We start from the raw sequence: 23,044 nt of genomic DNA, 5'->3' as shown, positions 1-23,044 counted from the left end.
TGGCATCACTGCCTCAATGGACGTGAGCCTCGGTGAACTCCGGGAGTTGGTGATGGACAGGGAGGCCTGGCGTGCTGGGATTCATGGGGTCGCAAAGAGTCGGACATGACTTAGGGACTGAACTGGAGCTGTCCTGTCACATCTGAGTGTGTCTGTTGGCTTATAGATTGGGGAATAAAGTTTACTTGAATTTGACTTGTCACCTTGGACCCAAATGATTTTAATTGGTTTACATTATACCCTTTTGCCATGTCATTCTTTCAAAGGTTGTGCTCTGCCTCCTTCCCTCCTGTTTCATGCTCTTTTCCTGAGCCCCATCCAGACCCACAAGTTTACCTCTACAATCTTCTGGAGAGACAACCAGAAAATAGCTGGCCTTGGGAGGGAAATACTCTATAATATCCAACCCCATGATCCTACCCAGTACTGGTCACGCTGGAGACCTTGGGGACACCCAAACTTCAGTCTGAGGGTCTCAGGAGGTCATCACACCTTGACCTGCCTAGGGATCTGGTCCTCAAAAGTTTGCCACGCTTCAACCTGCTCGGGGATCCGCCAGTCCCAGGGGTCCCAGGAGGTTGTCACGCCTCGACCTACCCAGGGACCCAATACTCGGGAGGCCGTCACGCCTTGACCTGCCCGGGGATTCGATCTCTAGGAGGCTGTCATGCCTCAGCCTGCCTGGGGATCTGCACCCTGACCAGGGGATGCCTGGCTCTCAGGTTGCAACAGTACTAGTTAGGATGAGCTTACATATCAATTCCCTTCCACGGTGGGCAAACTAACAATGAGTTACAAACCCCTTAATTCTACACAGCACTGGTCACACTGGAGATCTTGGGGACGCCCAAACTCCAGTCCAGGGGTCCCAGGAGGTCGTCACGCCTTGACCTGCCTAGGGATCAGTCTTTGAAAGGTTGGCATGCCTCAACCTGCTTGGGGATCCGCCAGTCCCAGGGGTCCCAGGAGGTCATCACGCCTCGACTTGCCCAGGGACCCAATTCTCGGGAGGCCGTCACGCCTCGACCTGCCCAGGGATTCGATCTCTAGGAGGCTGTCATGCCTCAGCCTGCCTGGAGATCTGCACCCTGACCAGGAGACGCCTGGCTCTCAGGTTGCAACAGTTCTGGGTAGGATAAGCTTCAGAAAGACTCACCCCTAAGGAAGTCCACCCATAAAAATCGAAAGAGGCCTTTTTCTTTTCTCCCTGTCATGACTGTCTTTCAGATGTGAAATAACCAATCTACTTCCTGGCAGACGCCCTTGAGATGCATCCTTGATAACTGGAAGCTGTTCAACCCTCTAGCTCTAAGGAGAAGTCATTTGAAATTCTTTTGTGCCACTGCATGGCCACAATATCCACTGGGGGACGAGGAACACTGGCCTGAGGATGGAACTTAAAATTACAATACCATCCTGCAATTAGAATTATTCTGCAAAAGACAAGGGAAATGGACAGAGATCCCCTATGTACAAATTTTCTTCTGACTAAGAGATATGAAGGAATTCTGTCTTAAGTATGGGATTGTAGTACGCCCTAAAAGTGAGCCCACTAGGCAAATGGTGTTAGGCACAGGCAACCAAGAAAAGGAACCCCCTCGTGAAGGCTCACCTTCCACAGCTCCCGAGTTGCCTGGTGCTCCTTCCTTATACCCAAACGTGCCCCCATATCTGGGAGCACCTCCTCAACAAAAGCCAGCTCGAGTATGTCCCTTAGTTGAAACTGGAGGAGAATTCAGACCAACCTGGGTCCATAAGCCCTTCTCCCTCTTAGAATTAAGGCAGATCAAACAAGACCTGGGAAGCTATACAGATGACCCAGGCAAATATATAGATACATTCCAACATATTACCTCGGCCTGTGACTTGACATGGAAAAACATCATGGTCATATTTAGTCAAATTTTATCTGATCCTGAACATACCAGGGTCTTAAAGGAAGCCCGGAGGTATGAAACAGGGCTCCACTTGTCCAGTGATAGATACCCAGTAGGGGAAACTGCAGTCCCCTCCTCCGATCCTAATTGGAATTATAATGACCCTGAGCACATCTAGGAAAGAGATCATTTTCTAATCTGTGTGAAGGCAGGACTGAAAGCAGCCCAACAAAATGTAATTAGCTATGCCCAGGTCTCAGCAATAACTCAGGAGCCCAATGAGAACCCCATTGCCTTTCTGGAAAGGCTAAAAGAGGCACTCCAAAAGTTTATCAACCTGGAGTTAGACTCTTACGAGGGACCGGTGATTTTAAAGGACAAATTCCTGTCACAATGTGCATCAGATATCAGAATTAAGTTACAACAGCTACAACAGCAGAACCCTGCTGCCTCTTTAAATGAGATGGTCTAGATAGCCACCAATACCTTTTATAACAGAGAACAGGAGAAGGAGGCCAAGGCCCAGGAGAAGGAGAGAAAGAAAGAGACAAGCCATGCCCAGATGCTGGCCGCCTTCCAGAGAAACCCTATGGCAAACCCCGAGTCCTTGAAGGACAAGGCACGAGACAAATGCCTGATCTGTAGACAGGCGGGGCATTGGGCCAAAGAGTGTCCAAACCATGACAAGTCTCCTAGAATGGCTTGCCACAAATGCCATCAACTGGGACATTGGGTGGCACTCTGCCATCGGGACCCAAGAGCCTCAAGGTCAAGGGCCAAGCCTACCCTCACGATGGTTCAAGAGGACTGAAGCGGCCGGCTCCAGACAGCCCACCTGTCACAGATAACCATCACGGGGCTGGAGCCAAGGGTGCAACTGGATGTGGCAGGTAGGTCCGAGAATTTCTTAGTTGACACAGGGGCTACTTACTCTGTCTTGATCTCCTACTCCAGAGCCTTCTCCTCCTAAACCTGTACCATTTTGGGTGCTACAGGAAAAGCAACTACTAAAAGATTCATCTGAGCACTTCTTTGTTGCTAGGATGGACAAATATTTTCCCACCAGTTTCTGGTGGTCCCTGAGTGTCCTACCCCCTTATTGGAAAGAGATATACTCACTAAACTGGGGACCACCCTTGTGATGGGAAGTTTTTCAGCCCCTAGAGCTCTACAGCTCCTGGTTACTACTGAAGAACCCATTACACCTTCTTCAATAGAGAGGGACCAAAAACTACGGGAAGACAAAATTAACCCCCAGGTGTGGGACCAGGGGATTCCTAGATGAGCCCACCAAGCTGAACCGGTCATCATTGTCCTCCGAGATCCCACTCGGTTTCCTAACCGGAAACAATATCCTCTCAAAAGAGAGGCTCGGGAGGGACTACAGCCTTTAATAAATAAAGTCCTTGCTTGTGGGCTATTGGTCCCCACCAGTTCACCATGTAACGCCCCAATCCTCTCAGTAAAGAAAAAAGGCGGAACCTGGCGTCTGGTTCAAGATCTCCAGATCATAAATGAAGCTGTAGTCCCCCTCCACCCCACAGTACCCAATCCCTATGTAATCTTGGGAGAAATCCCACCCAGTGCCAAGTGGTTTACAGTCTTGGATCTCAAAGATGCATTTTTTTTGCATACCACTGGCTAAAGAATCCCAATATCTTTTTGCCTTTGAGTGGGAAGCCCCAGGAGAAAAACACCAACAGATGACTTGGACAGTATTACCTCAGGGGTTAAGAGATAGCCCCCACCTGTTTGGACAGGCCCTTAGCTGGGATCTCCTAGATCTGGACCTGGGACCTAATGGGAAAATATTACAATATGTAGATGACCTACTAATCTGCTCTCCAGATGAGAAAAGTGCCCAACAACATGCAATTCAGGTTCTAAACTTCTTGGCAGAAAGGGGATATAAAGTCTCCCATGCTAAGGCACAGATGGTCGAGACAAAGGTCACTTACCTGGGAGTTCAGATTACACATGGGTCCAGGAGGCTGTCCTCTGATCGGGTACAAGGAATTCTCCAGTTGCCCTCCCCCACGACTCAAAAACAATTGCAAGATTTCCTGGGGCTAACTAGTTATTGTAGAATATGGATACCCAACTATGGTCTAATTGCCCAGCCCTTATATGAAAGCTTAAAGGGACGAGATGATTCAAACCCACTGATTTGGGGAACTCCTCAAAAGAAGGCAGAGGCTACACTAAAACAGGCCTTAACTCAGGCACCTGCCTTGAGGTTAGATCCAGAAAAAGCATTCCAACTTTATGTCCATGAAAGATAGGGAATAGCCTTGGGAGTGTTAACTCAAAGGTTGGGATCTGAGCCCCAGCCTGTAGCTTACTTATCCAAGAGGCTCGATCCAACTACCCGAGGCTTGCTCCCCTGCTTTCAAAATCTTGCAGCTATTGCAATCATGATAGAAGATGCTTTAAAACTCTCCTTTGGGGGCAAACTAACTATTTTTACCAGCCACCAAGTAAAACAACTCCTGAATGGGAGAGGCCATTTATGGATGTCTGATCAAAGAATCCTCAGATATCAAGTAATGCTGATGGAAAATCCATGCCTCACTATATCCCCTTGTGAAGTTCTTAACCCAGCCACACTCCTACCTACCCCCGAGGGCTCTCTCCCCTTTCATTCTTGTCTAGAAACCTTGGACCACTGGACAAAACCCCAAGAGGGATTGTCAGAAGATCCTCTGACCAATCCTGAGGAAATCTGGTACACTGATGGAAGCAGCTTTGTCTTGGATGGAAAAAGAAGAGCCGGGTATGCAGTAGTCTCCAATTTTGAGACCATAGAGGCTAAACCTCTGCCACCAGGTACTTCAGCCCAATTAGCTGAGCTCATAGCCCTGACTCAAGCTTTAGAGCTGGGAAAAGGAAAAAGAATAGCCATTTACACTGACTCCAAGTATGCCTTTCTGGTGCTACATGCACATGTGGCTATTTGGAAAGAAAGGGGCCACTTGACCACCTGAGGGTCCCCAATCAAATATGGTGATCAGATTCTTTGACTCTTGGAGGCAGTCCATCTGCCCACTGAGGTTTAAGTCTCCCACTATAAAGGACACCAAAAAGGGAGCATAGAAGTGGTACGAGGGAACCAAGCAGCTGATCAGGCAGCTAGGAGAGCAGCATTACAGAACCATGACCTAATAGGGATTGCCACCTTAGTTCCACAGACTAATTTGCCAGAAACTCCTTCATATACTGAAGGTGAGACTCTTAAAGCTAAGAGAGAGGGCTTTCAAGAAGATCATATGGGGTGATTCCAAAAGGAGAGACTCCTTTTTCTGCCTGGGAACCTCCAATGGAAGTTGGTTAACTCCTTACATGCCACTACTCATTTAGGAGAAAAGGCCCTCCAAAGATTACTAGAAAGGTCCTTCAGAGGAACAAGCTTCCAAACAACTGTAAGACAGTGATCGCCTCTTGTCCCACTTGCCAATTAAACAACCCCCAAGGAGCTCGAAGATCCCAGCTGGTCCAGCCCGTCCAACGACGTGGGGCCTACCCAGGAGAGGACTGGCAGATGGACTTCACCCAGATGCCAGTTTCTCAAGGGTATAAATATCTATTAGTTATGATAGATACATTCACAGGATGGATTGAAGGCTTTCCCGCCCGGACTGAGAAGGCTGAGGAGGTGGTAAAAAAAAACTGCTCCATTAAATCATTCCAAGATTTGTTCTGCCCAGGTCATTACAAAGTGACAATGGGACATCATTTACTTCTAAGGTTACCCAAGGGGTCTCGAAAGCATTGGGCATTACTTATTATCTCCATTTTGCCTAGAGGCCTCAATCTTCAGGAAAAGTAGAAAGAGCCAATCAATTCTTAAAATCAGTGATAAAAAAGATAACCCAAGATACCTCCCTGGGATGGAAGGAGGCTTTTTCAATAGCTCTCCTCCGCACCCACATTGCCCCTAAGGAACAGGTTGGTCTTAGTCCTTATGAGATGCTATATGGGAGACCTTTTGTTTATGTCAATGACCTCTTCCTAGGTCCAGAGGTTCAGACCCTCCAGTCTTATACCATGGCCATTGGGCAATTCCAACAGGATAGACGCTTGTGGGGTATGAACCAGGACCCAAAAGATTCTAAAGAGTCACCACTATATGCTCCAGGAACTCAAGTCCTAATTAAACTCTGGAAAGATGGGTCCCCAAAGGCTCAACTCCAGCCCACATGGAAGGGTCCCTACCCTGTAATACTTTCTACCCCCACAACAGTCAAGGTACCAGGACATGACTCCTGGATTCACTACTCATGAGTCAAGCCATGGAAGAAAACAGAAGAGGACACTTGATACACCTGTGAGCCCCTGGGAGATCTCAGATACCTATTCAGAACTACCAATGAGTGTCATTCTAAAGAACACCCCCAAAATCTGGTTTCTGGGGATAAAATTTCTCAGGATAACTCTGAAGAGCCAACACAGCTTGACAGAGACTGTACTCCAAAACAGACAGGAGATAGATCTTCTGATCCCTGAACAAGGAGGGACTTGAGCCATCCTGGCCATGTGAATTTAAAAATGACCAATGTCCCTACTAGTCCTTGTTATGATTATTCCATGTACTGTCAATTGTCTAACCTGTTTTGTCTCTGCCCAGGTCAACCAGCTACAACATGCAGTGCCAGTTCAACAAAGATATAAAACTACAGCTGACCACGGAAAATATCACACACCCTTGGACACCGCTATAAGGACTCTGAGGATTGAGACTAGCAAGAGGGGAAGGCCCAATACGCCTCACCATCCCAGTTCAGCAGGAAGTAGCCATAAAGACCTCGACACCCCTAATCCCAAAGAATTGGGCCTCCCATCTCTTGAGAGGGGAATGTTAGGTAGGTAGAATAGGGAAAAGGAGTTCGAAATGGCAGTGGCTAAAAGACAAGGAAGGTCAAAGGAAGGTCCGAGGACCAGAGTGAAGACTTCAGGCAGAACAAACAGCACTCCTGGCTAAGCCCAATTTGCATACAGCAGGCCCAGGTGGAGGAAAAAAACATATAAAAGGGGATAAGAAAGCTGTGGTACATACACACAATGGAGTATTACTCAGCCATTAAAAAGAATACATTTGAATCAGTTCTAATGAGGTGGTTGAAACTGGAGCCTATTATACAGAGTGAAGTAAGCCAGAAAGAAAAACACCAATACAGTATACTAACGCATATATATGGAATTTAGAAAGATGATAACAATAACCCTGTGTACGAGACAGCAGAAGAGACACTGATGTATAGAACAGTCTTATGGACTCTGTTGCAGAGGGAGAGGGTGGGAAGATTTGGGAGAATGGCATTGAAACATGTATAATATCATGTATGAAACGAGTTGCCAGTCCAGGTTCAATGCACGATACTGGATGCTTGGGGCTGGTGCACTGGGACGACCCAGAGGGATGGTATGGGGAGGGAGGAGGGAGGAGGGTTCAGGATGGGGAACACATGTATACCTGTGGCGGATTCATTTTGATATTTGGCAAAACTAATACAATTTGTAAAGTTTCAAAATAAAATAAAATTAAAAAAAAAAAAAGGAGGAGCCAAAGCGCTTTCTCATGGACTCTCTCTCTCCCGCGTGCATGTGAGCGCTCTCTCTCTCTCTTACTCTCTCTCTCCTGCTATCTTCTAAATAAAATAGAGCTGTAACACTGATTTGCTTAAGAGCTATAACACGGTTTGTCCAAGACCCGAGAGCTGTGATGCGCCGAGGGCTTTAATGTACATCGCTCCAAATCTTTGTTGTGACGAGACAAAGAACCGAGGAACATACACTCGCGTGACACAACCAACTCTTTTTTGGCATAAAGTCTTTTTTCTATTCATGTTTTATTTTATATTTATGAAATATTTTTAATATTTCCAAATAATTATTTAAGGAGATTTAGTTCAATTCAGAGTGTTACGGTTTTTGTCTGTTCTGAGTGTGTCTTTGTGTACATGTGATGTTATTACAGGGACATATTCATAGTTTGGAATGTTTTGACACATTTTATGCTTTCCCCCCCCTCCCTTTATAGTAGCATTGTATGGATACAGATTTTTTTCTTTTCTTTTTTTGATAACTTAGTGGAGTAAGTTTTGGGTTTTCTGTGGCTTACAAGAATTCTAGTTTAGTGCTGTTTTCTTCTGTAGTGTAGTGAAATGAAGTATATGTGAATACACACACACACATACATATACTCACACTTATACACAGATATGTATGAATGTATCTATTTTGTTGTCAGTCAATTGCTAAGTCGTGTCTGACTCTTAAAGATCCCATGGACTGCAGCATGCCAGGCTTCCCTGTTCTTCACTATCCCTCAGAATTTGCTCAAATTCATGTCCAGTGAGTCAGTGATGCCATCCAACCATCTCACTCTCAGCCACTCTCTTCTTTTGCCTTCAATCTTTCCCAGCATCAGGATCTTTTCCAATGTGTTGGCTCTTCACACCACGTGGCCAGAGTACTAGAGTTTCAGCTTCATCATCGGCATATACCTAAATCTATATATAAATCCCTCTCTATGTAAAATGCATGGTTGTTGAGAGATTTTGATTATCAATTTTTTTGTGTGTATGTTTTTTTTATCTTGTTTCTGGAAGATTCTTAACACAATTTACTCATTTTGCTTCTGTTAACATTTATAACTCTATGGTCATCCTTTTCCTTTCCTCCTCTGTCTTAGAAAGAAATTTCCCTGAAGTTTGCACCTCAAATCCTATACAATTGCTAGCCTTTTTCTTGCAGCCAGTGCTGCTTCCTATCAGACTTTTGACCTGCTTTCAATTACTGGTTATGTGAGTAGAACTTTATTATTTATTTTACCTGTTTTGTCCCTTTTGTACTAATAAGATCACCACTTTCCTTTTCTCTTTTCTAAACTGTGTCTTCAGATTTCTTCATTCTACACACTTAGAATTATGGTAATTTGAGACCCAGAGGTCTTTGCACTTCTCATGAGTATTTATTTACTTACAGGTAAATTTCACTTCATGCAGTTATCTTTCCCACAGTGATGCAAAAAGTATGGTTTATTCATTTGATTCCCCTGGTCTGAAAAGTTTTTGGGAGGATGGGTGGGAAGATTAAATTTTAAGTCTTAACAGTATCTTAAGGCCTTTTAATAGCTCTTGCCAGAAGAATGCTTTATCTATTTTAATTTTGTTGATATCAGTATGCTATATCATGTAATTTATTTTGATTATCACCTACATTATATCTCATATAGTAATTTTTGCTATGGTAGTCTATATTATTCCTTTGTAATTTTTTAAAGGCATGATTTTACAGTTTTAAATGGACTGCTTTATTTACTCTTGTATTTGCTAATAACCAATAAATGATAAGTTTACTATTAAAATTGTTGTGTTTTACTTATGGGCTAAGATATAGTCAGTTTTTAAAATTGCTTAAGAAAGACTGTAAAAAATTCTATTGCTTATTAGTAGATTTCTGTGATATATATGTAATTGTGTTATTTGGGATTATAACAGAAACACAATCATATATATATATATAATATATTGTTTTTAGTTTGAATTTAGAGTCTATTTCTCTTTTCATCTCCTATAGTTTTTGGCTTATGAATATTTTTGCTTTGTCATTGAATTATATATATATATATATATATATATATATATATATATATAAATAACGTTATGACTTTGTTATGCATTCTTGTTTTTGTAATTTAATAGTATTTGTTTTTGTAAGTATTTTAATATTTATACTAATATCTGCACATATTATTAACCATACTTTTGTATATTTCTTATAAAATTAATTGAAATGAAGTGTTAACACTCTTCCTTACCTAAACTATGTGATTATGTAAGGGACCAAGAGCCAACACATTGCTCCTAGTTCAAAAACGAAAATTGGAAAAACAAAGATAAAAATCAAAGGTGAGTTGATGCTTGAATGTGATCTAGTAAATTGCCATCTTTGAACACTGGTTTCCTTATTCCTGAAAGAGACTACCATCTAACAAATTACCAACTAACAAAACAAAACAAAACAAAAAAAAACCGAAAAACAGAATTATTTTTTATTCTATGGACTTAAACCTAGAAAATAAGGGGCTTCCCTGGTGGCTCAGATAATAAATAATTCACCTGTAATGTAAGAGGCCCGGGTTCAATGCCTAGGTCAGGAAGATCCCCTGGAGGAGGAAATGGCTACCCGCTCCAATACTCTTGCCTGGAGAGTCCTATGGACCGAGGAGCCTGGTGGGCTACAGTCCGTGGGGTCACAAAAGAGTTGGACATGACTGAGCAGCCATGCACACACAAACCTGGAAGACAACGTCTCAGTTAGTTCAGAGAAACTGCTCTGAAAAGGGAAGGGAGGAGTCAGAATGTAAATGCATTGTGCAACAAAACCCAGGTAGTCAAACCATTAGAAGATTACTGGAAATTAAAGAAAACCAGATAGCTCACGTTAATAAATTTAGGGCTTTTCTGCGCCTGGGAAGAGGGAACAGTCTGGGCTCCTTGATATCACCCCTTTGAGCTGCACCTTAACTATTTAGGGCCAGGACCCTGTTCTTTTCTATCCTGTGTTCCCTTGGGTGCAGCTCTGTTTCCATCCAGAGTTCCTCAGGGCTCACCAGCCTGAGCGAGAGGTGGGGGTGCAGGAGCCGTGCTGATGGCTTGATGGCCTCAGCATCCTCTGTCGGTCGACACGACAGGTCACAGTTTTCCTTCACAGAATAAAATGTTTTCAAAGTTATATTTAAATCACGAACATCTTGCTTTCTATCGATTTCTGCTACTTTCCCTAAAGCAATCAATGCACATTATGTGTGCCTTGATTTAAATTACAGTGTCACTCTGCCATCTAGTGGATATGCTATTTGCACCACTTGTTAGGGAAAGAAATTCATACTCTTTGCCACTAATTTGCAGGGGGATTTTATGCTACCTGTGGCTCAGAAGGTAAAGGATCCGTCTAGAGTGTGAGAGATTCTGGGTTCGATTCCTGGATCAGGAAGATACCCTGGAGAAAAGAGTGACAACCCACCCCAGTATTCTTGTCTGGAGAATTCCAGGAGCAGAGGAGCCTAGCAGGCTACAGTCCACAGGGTTGCAAAGAGTCAACCATGACTGAGCGATTAGCACTTTATACTCTTTGATCCTATGAAAAAATTCTACCAATTACTATGTAATTTTGCTAAGAATGAGACCAAAAATAGATAATGTAGGGTCAAACTGGGAATGTTGGGGGAAAATAAAACCAACATTTCCTTCCCATTATGTCAAACTAGTATTTAAACTGTATATGAACTTAAGGGGAAAAAATAATATCTTGTGTAATGAGAAATAATACTGGACTGAGATGATCAGATTTACTTTAATTCTTTAATCTTTTCTGAAATATGTGCCAGACTGGAGGCCCAGACAGATCAAAGAAAGATAAATAAAACTGCCTTTGCGCACACTGAGTGGCCCAAGACACCAGGGTGCCCATGATAGCCTGCACTTCACACTTGCCATTCTCAGAAGTATCTACACATAAATACATGTGGGGAAAAAAAGTGCAAGCGTTAGTTGCTCTGTCGTGTCTGACCTTCATGACCTCATGGACTATAGCCCACCAGGCTCCTCCATTCATGTAATTCTCCAGGCAAGAATACTGGAGTGAGTAGCCATTCCCTTCTCGGGAGAATCTATCCCGATCTAGGGATAGAAGCCAGCTCTCCTGCATTGCAGGTCAAATCTTCACCATCTGAGCCACCAGGGATCTATCTAAAACCATGTATTTACATGTAATCCTGAATTTAGGAGGCTACTTTGAATTAAATTTCTTACTTTTTTAAAGTATGTTTTACCTACATACACTTATAGGAATGATCTCTTCAGTTATGTGCTGTGCTCAGTCACTCAGTTGTGTCCAACTCTTTGTGACTCCATGGACTAGAGCCCACCAAGCTCCTCTGTCCATGCGGATTCTCCAGGCAAAAATACTGGAGTGAGTTGCCATTTCCTCCTCCAGGGGATCTTCCCAACCCAGGGATTGAAACTGGGTCTCCTGCATTGCAGGAGGATTCTTAACCATCTGAGTCACCAGGGAAGCCCCTCCTCAGTTATAGGTGAAGATTAATAAATTTTGTATTGAACTGAGTCCTTATGTGTTAAGGTGGTTAGAATGTACTACTTAATTATAGTAATAGATATTTTATCAGATGGAGTAGTTAAATCAACCTGTTAAAGATGTGTAAATTATGGATTTTGAGAATTATACAGATAATTTTAAAACAGTATTTTGAGAACACCAAGCAAAAAGTGATCTTAGTGAAAGCTCTAGGCCAATGTGAGGATCAGTCACACAATATGGGACATGTAGAGAGACATTGTGGAGTTTAATATCTTTTCTGCATTCTTTCTGAAGAGTCTCCCCCTGCTTTTGAAAGTTTGTGTCTCTAGAGCCCCTTCTTATATACTTTTAGTGAAACTGGGCAACCCAGAGACTCTGAGTCATTCACACTATTCTGTTTATTGACACTGGAGAAAAAAAGAAAGTTCTTTTATTGTTGTTGTTCTGAAATTACCTTCCTGTGGCTTTTAAAAGTTAATTCATTTAAAGTTAAATTTCTCTCCTCGGGACACAGAAAAAAGGGCCAGTGTTTCTTTCATATTTTAGCCTTGAAATATTTGAAGACAGTGGTAAGAGTCTCCTTTTGTTTTCCTTCTGTGTTCCAGATGCCTTCAGGTCCTGGATTGGTTTATCAGATGCTCTAGCTCCCATCTTACACCTTACTGTTTATTACTTCACACTAAAGGTGCCTATATAATTATTGCTAGTTTCTGGGAATCATTGACTCATCTGCAGTGAGATGTTGTCAAGAACATAATGTTTGTTTCTGAATCAAAATGAAAATGGGAGTTACTTCTTTCTGTTTACATCAACTACTAACCCAACCACATTGAATGCCATGATTATTATATTGAAACAATCAATTTCATTCCCATTGTCGACACCGTTTTACAACCATAACCTCTTCATTACTACATACTTGTCCTGTGGGCATGGAACTCTATTTTAACTCTATTCAGCAGTTGGTACTAATCCTAATTGCATTCTTTACACAATTTAGATTCTCTGGTCCTCTGATCGTATCTCATACTTTTTGTTTTTGTTCAGTCTCGCAGTCATGTTAGACTCTTTGCAAGCCCATGTCCTACAGCATGCCAGGCTTCTCTGTCCCTCACCATCTCCCAAAGTTTGCCCTGCATAAACTCTACTTCTAATTGAAAAAAAAAAAATGAAAAAACTCCTACCTTGGTTCAGACTGTCTTCTCTGCTTAAAATGTCTTTTGTTTTTCTTTCTTATCCCTTCAATCTCTCTTAACACTATAGTTTGACTCAAAGTTCAAAGTCCTATTGTGATTTTATTGATCAGGAAATATCTTGGTCATTATTCAAGTATCTCAACATGTGAAGAGCACTCTTAATATGCTTGACAAACACTTAATGAAAAATAAATGAGCAAAACACAAAAATATTATGCACAGTGGCAATGCAGAAAAATGCAGTATTTTTAAAAGCAAATTATTATTTGTCTCACTACATTACAATTTTACCATAACAATCCCATTGTTGACCTTCCCAGGTGGTGCTAGTGGTAAACAGCCCAACTGCCAATCCAAGAGAGACAAGTTTGATCCCTGGGCTGGGACGATAGACTGGAGGGGAGCACTGCAACCCACTCCAGAATTCTGCCTGGAGAATCCCATGGACAGAAGAGCCTGGCGGGCTTTAGTCCATACCCTCACACAGAGTCAGACACCACTATAGTGACTTAACACACATGCACCCAGTTACATTATCATAAGCCATAACTGAGAACAAGCTTAAGTCTCTGCATTGCCACTCAGAGGACATCTGCCCACTGATCTGGAAATAGTTTTAGACTTTGAACAATCAAGAAATGCATTCTATTGCATAGGTCGACAAGGTGTGATCTGCAAACCAAATCTGTCCCACTATCTTTTATAAATAAAATTTTATTGGAACAGAGTCATGCCTATTGATTTATGTATTGTCTACAGGTGAATGCATGCTGCAAGATGCAAAAGTGCATAGCTGAAATTGAGACTATGTGACCCACAAAGGCTAAAGTATTTACTGTACAGCTTTTTCCAGAAAAAAGTGCGGCTTCTTGTTCTATTAAATTAAGTCACTGGAGTTGAGATGTTTATATGTTAAGATATGGTAGCTTCTTAAATAATAAATATGTCCCATAAACCTAGACTATAAATTGAAAAATAGAATACCAATTTTTTACAATTTCAATAATAAATGTAAGAATAAAAAAGAATTGTGCTCATATTTGTAATAGTAATGCATGTTGTATTATCTTAAGAAAACCAATGGTTTTTATAGAAAATGAAACACAACACAATGTTAAAGGATAAAAAAACACTATAATATGATTCATATTGTATAAGTTTTACAACCAAACACATCAATATGTCCCTCAGATACAGAGAAAGTGGCTCAGTTGTTTAGACTCTTTGCGACCCCATGGACTATACAGTTCGTAGAATTCTCCAGGCCAGAATACTGGAGTGGGTAGCCTTTCCCTTCTCCAGGGGATCTGCCCGACCAGGAATTGAACCAGAGTCTCCTGAATTGCAGGAGGATTTGTTACCAATTGAGCTATGAGGGAAGCCCACAGATACAGATACAGAGGGACAACCAGACATTCAACAAAAATTAAGAATCTTGGATTGTTATCCAATAGCTGATTTTGCTTTAGTATATTTCTGCATTTTGCAAGTATTTAAAGACAAAAATATAGTGTTTCATTCAACATTTTTAAAAGATCAATGGACTAGTGTGCATGATGAAATTGTTCCCCAAACTTTGGGAAAAAATGCATATGCAACCAAAATATCACAAGGGCATTATTTCATCTAATTGCCTCATTTGTGGTCTCAAGGCAATAGTTAAATCATATTCTCTAAGGTAAACCTCCTTAGGGTTTTGGTGGCATATATATGTGACAGTTTGATGTTATGGTTCAGCTTTTTTGGTCTCCTTTTCTCTTTGTCATGTCTGAATATATATTTAATACATTATAAGAGAAATTCATTTTTTTCTGAAATATTCATTGCAATATACTCTAGATTCCTGTTACTATTTTTTCAGGCTTATTACTATATTTAAAAAATTGACTTCGCAGCAGAAATTTTCCTGGAATCCATTAAACTTAGAAGCTTTATTAAATGAGCCAGTCAAATTCTTCTACACTCAGGTGAGTTGAGTTTTATTTCACTTTAAAAGGAAAATAATATGTTTATAATATGTTCCATTAATCTTTGCAGGAGGCAAACAAACATGTGTATAAATCTAACTGCCAGGTTACCTGTTTAGCTGACTAGAAGTCTTTGATTATGTATCTTTCACCACATTTATTATTGTTCACCAGGCTACATCACTAGGAAATATTTTTGGTTTTTCTGAATCACAATATTTTCATTTCCTTTATACATATAAACTTTAATAATAAACATGAATCATAAATTGTTATTTGTGCTTATATGGATTATTGCCGGGAGCCAGAGTAGGGAGCTCCGCCCATGGCAAAGGTCATGAGGAAGGAGGCTCGGCATATGCAAAGGCAGGATCGAGCCTCAGGAGTCCCCCTGGATATTCTTGAGCATCTACCCCCAAAAACCAGAGTCTGCCTAATTTACTGCTTTGTGCTCTCACCTCTGACTTTACTGGGGGCTGTTCCCCACCACCATCTCACTCTCTCTGATAAAGAGTTAACTCACAGCTCCAGTTAATAAAGTTCCTGGGCATTCAGATCAGATCAGTCGCTCAGTCGTATCCGACTCTTTGCGACCCCATGAATCGCAGCACGCCAGGCCTCCCTGTCCATCACCAACTCCCAGAGTTCACTGAGACTCACGTCCATCGAGTCAGTGATGCCATCCAGCCATCTCATCCTTTGCTGTCCACTTCTCCTCTTTCCCCCAATCCCTCCCAGCATCAGAGTCTCTTCCAATGAGTCAACTCTTCACGTGAGGTGACCTAAGTACTGGAGTTTCAGCTTTAACATCATTCCTTCCAAAGACATCCCAGGGCTGATCTCCTTCAGAATGGACTGGTTGGATCTCCTTGCAGTCCAAGTCAAGAGTCTTCTCCAACACCACAGTTCAAAAGCATCAGTTCTTCAGTGTTCAGCCTTCTTCACAGTCCAACTCTCACATCCATACATGACCACAGGAAAAACCATAGCCTTGACTAGACGAACCTTTGTTGGCAAAGTAATGTCTCTGCTTTTGAATATGCTATCTAGGTTGGTCATAACTTTCTTTCCAAGGAGTAAGCGTCTTTTAATTTCATGGCTGCAGTCACCATCTGCAGTGATTTTGGAGCCCAGAAAAATAAAGTCTGACACCGTTTCCACTGTTTCCCCATCTATTTCTCATGAAGTGGTGGGACCGGATGCTATGATCTTCATTTTCTGAATGTTGAGCTTTAAGCCAACTTTTTCACTCTCCTCTTTCACTTTCATCAAGAGGCTTTTGAGTTCCTCTTCACTTTCTGCCATAAGGGTGATGTCATCTGCATATCTGAGGTTATTAATATTTCTGCCGGCAATCTTGACTTCATCTTGTGCTTCCTCCAGTCCAGCATTTCTCATGATGTACTCTGCATATAAGTTAAATAAACAGAGTGAAAATATACAGCCTTGACGAACTCCTTTTCCTATTTGGAACCAGTCTGTTGTTCCATGTCCAGTTCTAACTGTTGCTTCCTGACCTGCATACAAATTTCTCAAGAGGTGTATCAGGTGGTCTGGTATTCCCATGTCTTTCAGAATTTTCCACAGTTTATTGTGATCCACGTAGTCAAAGGCTCTGGCATAGTCAATAAAGCAGAAATAGCTGCTTTTCTGGAACTCTCTTGCTTTTTCCATGATCCAGAGGATGTTGGCAATTTGAACTCTGGTTCCTCTGCCTTTTCTAAAACCAGCCTGAACATCAGGAAGTTCATGGTTCACATATTGCTGAAGCCTGGCTTGGAGAATTTTGAGCATTACTTTACTAGCATGTGAGATGAGCGCAATTGTGTGGTAGTTTGAGCATTCTTTGGCATTGCCTTTCTTTGGGATTGGAATGAAAACTGACCTTTTCCAGTCCTGTGGACACTGCTGAGTGTTCCAAATTTGCTGGCATATTGAGTGCAGCACTTTCACAGCATCATGTTTCAGGATTTGGAATAGCTCAACTGGAATTCCACCACCTCCACTAGCTTTGTTATTGTGATACTTTCTAAGGCCCACTTGACTTCACATTCCAGGATGTCTGGCTTTAGGTCAGTGATCACACCATCATGATTATCTGGGTCATGAAGATCTTTTTTGTACAGTTCTTCTGTGTATTCTTGCCATCTCTTCTTAATATCTTCTGCTTCTGTTAAGACCATACCATTTCTGTCCTTTATCGAGCCCATCTTTGCATAAAATGTTCCTTTGGTATCTCTGATTTTCTTTAAGAGATCTCTAGTCTTTTCCATTCTGTTGTTTTCCTCTACTTCTTTGCATTGATCGCTGAAGAAGGCTTTCTTATCTCTTCTTGCTATTCTTTGGAACTCTGCATTCAGATGCTTATATCTTTCCTTTTCTCCTTTACTTTTCACTTCTCTTCTTTTCACAACTATTTGTAAGGCCTCCCCAGACAGCCGTTTTGCTTTTTTGCATTTCTTTTCTATGGGAATGGTCTTGATCCCTGTCTCCTGTACAATGTCATGAACCTCAGTCCATAGTTCATCAGGCACTCTATCTATCAGATCTAGGCTCTTAAATCTACTTCTCACTTCCACTGTATAATCATAAGGGATTTGATTTAGGTCATACCTGAATGGTCTATTGGTTTTCCCTACTTTCTTCAACTGAAGTCTGAATTTGGAAATAAGGAGTTCATGGTCTGAGCCACAGTCAGCTCCTGGTCTTGTTTTTCTTGACTGTATAGAGCTTCTCCATCTTTGGCTGCAAAGAATATAATCAATCTGATTTCGGTGTTGACCATCTGGTGATGTCCATGTGTAGAGTCTTCTCTTGTGTTGTTGGAAAATGGTGTTTGCTATGACCAGTGCATTTTGTTGGCAAAACTCTATTAGTCTTTGCCCTGCTTCATTCCGTATTCCAAGGCCAAATTTGCCTGTTACTCCAGGTGTTTCTTGACTTCCTACTTTTCCATTCCAGTCCCCTATAATGAAAAGGACATCTTTTTTTAGGTGTTAGTTCTAAAAGGTCTTATAGGTCTTCATAGAACCATTCAACTTCAGCTTCTTCAGCATTACTTGTCGGGGCATAGGCTTGCATTACTGTGATATTGAATGGTTTGCCTTGGAAACGAACAGAGATCATTCTGTCATTTTTCAGATTGCATCCAAGTACTGCATTTCAGACTCTTTTGTTGACCACGACGGCCTCCATTCCTGGGCATTAACATGTGAAACGTCATGTATGAAACGAGATGCCAGTCCAGGTTCAATGCACGATGCTGGATGCTTGGGGCTGGTGCACTGGGACAACCCAGAGGGATGGTGTGGGGAGGGAGGAGGGAGGAGGGTTCAGGATGGGGAACACATGTATACTAATTAAATAATTTTCTATTAAAGAAAAAAAAAAAAAAAGAAAAAAAAAGAGTGTTTAAATACAAACCCCTCAGATAGCACTCTAACTGGCCTGACAAATTTCCCTGGACTCCTACAGCTATGCATATGATTTGTTTACAGTCTCTCAGCCTAGAGGGGCATGGGAAGCTTAAGATATTCAAATAGCTTAGAGCCTCTCAGAGAGTTAGAAACTGTCAGATTGATGAGCCAATGCTTGCTGCCAAGTTTCCACATCCCCTGAATTGTATCCTTGAATGTGTATTAATTAATATAGTTGGTATGTAGAAAAAATAAGTAGTGGCCTTGGTGTTAGCAACTTTAGACCCTTAAGGTAATAAAATTTTTCCTTTGTTGTAAACCCACTGCACCTCTGCCCTATAGGAATGCAACTTTTTCTAACACCTTTGTAGGATGGTGCCAAACTGTAAAATAATTACTCTTAGAGAAAATGTCTTATGGTTGACAAACCTTTATCAGAGTCATAAAATGTTAATAGGCCTTCTGGCCAGAATATGATGTAAATCGCCTAAACCATTTGTATATGATAAATTTGCAGGGAAGGAACCCTGGTTTCGATAAGGATCAAAGACTGCTGACTTTGCATGATTTCACATCCCCTATTATCCTCTATGTGCAACTTAGGGTATAAAAGCCCCTGTTGAGAATAAAGCTATGGGCCTTGCTCACCGAAGCTTGGTCTCCCCATGGCATTCTTTCTTTCACATTCTGGCTGAGTCTCCATCTGGAGCACAGAGGTCCTCTGCGACCATTTATTTGCCTGGGCTTCTAAGACCCACTTGAGAAGGTGCCTAAGGTGGGGCACCTTCTGCTATTTGAGAGGGTGCCTGTGGCCTCTGTGGTCAGAGCTAACCTGATGTCACAGGTTATATTGATTTTCTGCATAAACCAAGCTACTCAGCCTCTTTTCTCCACTGAGTTTTCCTGCTGAGCGATCCTCATTCTATTACTCTTTATATCTTTGATGAATATTTAAATAAAGCCAGTGAATTTGCAGAAGCCGTCTCCCCTTCGAATTCCCTGGATCAGCTGGGGCTGAACCTTGGCAGATTATATCCTGGAATAATGCTCTAAGACACAAATTGAGGCTGAGATTTTATAATTTTATAGTTTCTAAAAAGCCTGTTACAGGACTGAGTACATAATGGGTCTGCAATGGGAAAATTATTCCAGGGTAATTGCACAGAAAATAAGATAAATACTATGCACAGCACCTATGCTTACAGCTGAGCATGGCTGACACTTCCTGGGCTGCATGGGTGATTGGAAACATTGGCCCCAAGCCTGTTAACAAGTACAGAGTGTGGGAGGTGGAGTGAAAACTACATGTGTGGAGAAGGAGTGTGGGGAAGAAGGAACAAGTGTGCATCAGAAATTGTATTAATCTTTGGTGAAGATTTTCCTTTCAACCCTGGACTATTCAAACTTTGTTACCATAGACATAAGGAACATGTCCTGACTTTTGGAAAAAGTGTGTTCAGTTAGAGAATATGCAGTCTATGATTTGTATGTTAAATTGAAACATACTCTCAGGGAATCAGGAATTAATCACATGTTTAGGAATGTAAAGGAACACCTGAAGAAAAAGAGTGGGGGAATATGTGAATGACATAGTTATACATATACAGGAAATCTTGAAGTGTTATATGTGTTCTTGGAGTATAAATTATATAAAACCTGAGTGAAAATAACAGAGTGTTTAATTTCAACTCCTAATGAGATATAGAATTTTTAGAGAATTCTATGTGGCATGAACTTCCCTTTATACTGAGTGCAATATCAGGTTTAGGTAAGAATTTAGGAAGTAGCTTTGAAAAGAATGAATTTTAATGTCAGAAAAAGACAGTAGAGGCATTTTGGAAGAAAAGAGGCTAATTAAAAAAAAGAAAAAAAAAAAAAAGAATTCAATGCACTCTTTTTCCCTGTAAGTACTCATTCTATACCTGGGTCAGGAAGATCCCCTGGAGGAGGGCATGACAACCCATCCAGTGTTCTTGCTCAGAGAATCTCATGGACAGAGGAACCTGGCAGGCTACAGTCCATGGAGTCACAAAAACGTCCGACGAGACAGTGAATAACACTACATTTCATTCAAACTTTGCTTCAGATTTCTCTGAATCAACTTTTATATTTTGTCCACAGGAACCAAGAAAACCAGAGTGCTGAAGTCACTTTCATTCTCTTGGGCTTCTCAGAATATCCTGAACTCCAGATACCCCTCTTCCTGTTACTCTTAACCATCTACTCTGTCACTGTGCTGAGGAACCTGGGCATGATCCTAATTATTACAATAAATCCCAAACTCCACACCCCTATGTATTACTTCCTCAGGCATTTGTCCTTTGTTGATCTCTGTTACTCAACAGTAGTTACACCCAAACTACTAGAAAACTTGATTGTGTAAGACAGAACCATCTCCTTCACAGGATGCATCATGCAATTCTTTGCCTGCATACTTGCGGTGACAGAGACGTTCCTGTTGGCAGTGATGGCATATGACCGATTTGTGGCCGTTTGCAACCCTCTTCTCTACACCGTTGTGATGTCTCTGAAGCTTTGTTCCTTATTGGTGGGTGCATAATACACTTGGGGTATAGTCTGTTCCCTGACTCGTACCAACTTTTTATATGAATTGTCCTTTAGAGGAAATAATATCATAAATAACTTTGTCTGTGAGCATACAGCCATAGTTGCTGTTTCCTGCTCTGACCCCTACATTAGCCAGGAGATCATTTTCGTCTCTGCCACGTTTAATGAAACAAGCAGCCTGATGATTATTCTCACCTCCTATGTTCGCATTTTTATCACTGTCCTGAAGATGCCTTTAACTGGGGGGCGCCGCAAAGCCTTCTCCGCCTGTGCCTCCCACCTGACGGCCATTACCATCTTCCACGGGACCAGCCTTTTCCTTCACTGTGTTCCTAACTCCAGAAGTTCATGGCTCATGGTCAAGGTGGCCTCTGTCTTTTACACAGTGGTCATCCCCATGCTGAACCCACTGACCTACAGCCTCAGGAACAAAGATATGAAAGAGTCAGTGAAGAAATTAATGAATATTAAATTGTTCTGTGATAAAATGCAAAGCTAGAAAGATTTTTTGAGAGTAAGTTTCTCAATAGCAAATCAAATCATGAACCTATTTTAACCTTGCAATTGACAGGCCAATTTCTGTTCACTCTTTTATTTTATTAAAGTAACTTTAAAATTACAAATAAAAATAAGAATAAAAGACTACTTAAACTAAAATTTTATACTAATATTTAATTGATATTGTTTCTGTGTATAATATATGACTTTGTATTTATCCTGGTTAAATTTTGGTTTAATTCAAGTCATGCGAACTTTAGGACTTTTAAAAGGATCTGAAGAGTTATAGCCTACAATAAGGAAGTTTATGTCTTAATATAAAAGTAGTACGTTAAGAGCTGCTCAGCATAAAACTCCAAATACATTAAAACTTTATTAATTCCATAAGAAACACTTTGGCTTTGGAAGAGTCCCAGGCAAATAAAGACAAATTTGAAATATATCTAACTTAAATAGTTCATAATATGGTATAGTTTAAATATAATTGATAATATAACCAGATATAAAATATTTTCTATGTGCTAGTGCAAGAAAATAATACAAATGTTGGAGATATAATATATATATATCACTTAAGTTTTTCCACCTACATCATTGTGGCTGTGCATTTTAAAATTTATTTATCTATTTTACTGGAAATTTTACTTAGGTAATTTTTGATTCAAGTTACAGTATCTTTAAACCAGTTCTCCCATGATAGTATAATATAACAACCAACAAATTGATTAAGATTTAGTGTACATATTTCAGTAAAGCATTAGCTATTTATTGATGAAAACCAAACATTTATGAACTGCAGTAGGTTGCAACAACAGCTATCTTCGAAATACCGAGTTTACTGAGGCAGCTCTGCTGATACGAGGCAGGTCACTCGAGCTTCAAGGCTGAGCTAATGGGACTAACTAACTTCCAGTCTACAGACCTGTATGTATGTCATGCTCCTTGGACCATTCTTATGTTGAAAGCAGTCAAGTCCCTGTTTGGGTCTCATCTACTAACTTTTTACAGGTCAAAGTTAAAAAAAAAAATTGGCTAAACTCAAAGGCAAGGTTTGAAAATTTTTGCTTCTTGTAGAGCTGTTATGTTTTAGGTCAGGGGTATAGGGTGGTATGAAGAAGTTGGCTCAATATTTGGGCATGTATGATGCATGCCTTCTCAGTCAGGTCTGACATTGTGATGCCGTGGACTGTAACCCCCTGGGCTCCTCTGTACATGGAATTTTCCAGGCAAGAATACTGGAGTGGGTCGCCATTTCCTCCTCCAGGGGAACTTCCCAGTGCAGGAATCAAATCCAGTCCTCTCAGGGATTGAACCAGAGTCTCTGGCATCTCCTTCATTGGCAGGCAGATTCTTTACCACTAGCGCCACCTGGAAAGCCCTGGCTCAATATTCACCAAAGATTAGTTAAAACATTTACCTAT

General features: G+C 41.2%; 1 pseudogene; it reads left to right on the top strand.

Moving 5' to 3' along the window:
• The first annotated feature begins 1,560 nt into the window (after positions 1-1,560).
• Positions 1,561-21,624, top strand: LOC113906055 (annotated as a pseudogene).
• Positions 21,625-23,044: the final 1,420 nt, after the last annotated feature.

Source organism: Bos indicus x Bos taurus, chromosome 15 (assembly GCF_003369695.1).
Source record: "Bos indicus x Bos taurus breed Angus x Brahman F1 hybrid chromosome 15, Bos_hybrid_MaternalHap_v2.0, whole genome shotgun sequence".
NCBI classification, from domain to species: Eukaryota; Metazoa; Chordata; class Mammalia; order Artiodactyla; family Bovidae; genus Bos; species Bos indicus x Bos taurus.
Note: the sequence above shows the minus strand (reverse complement) of the source record. Positions and strands in the feature narration are given on the sequence as shown.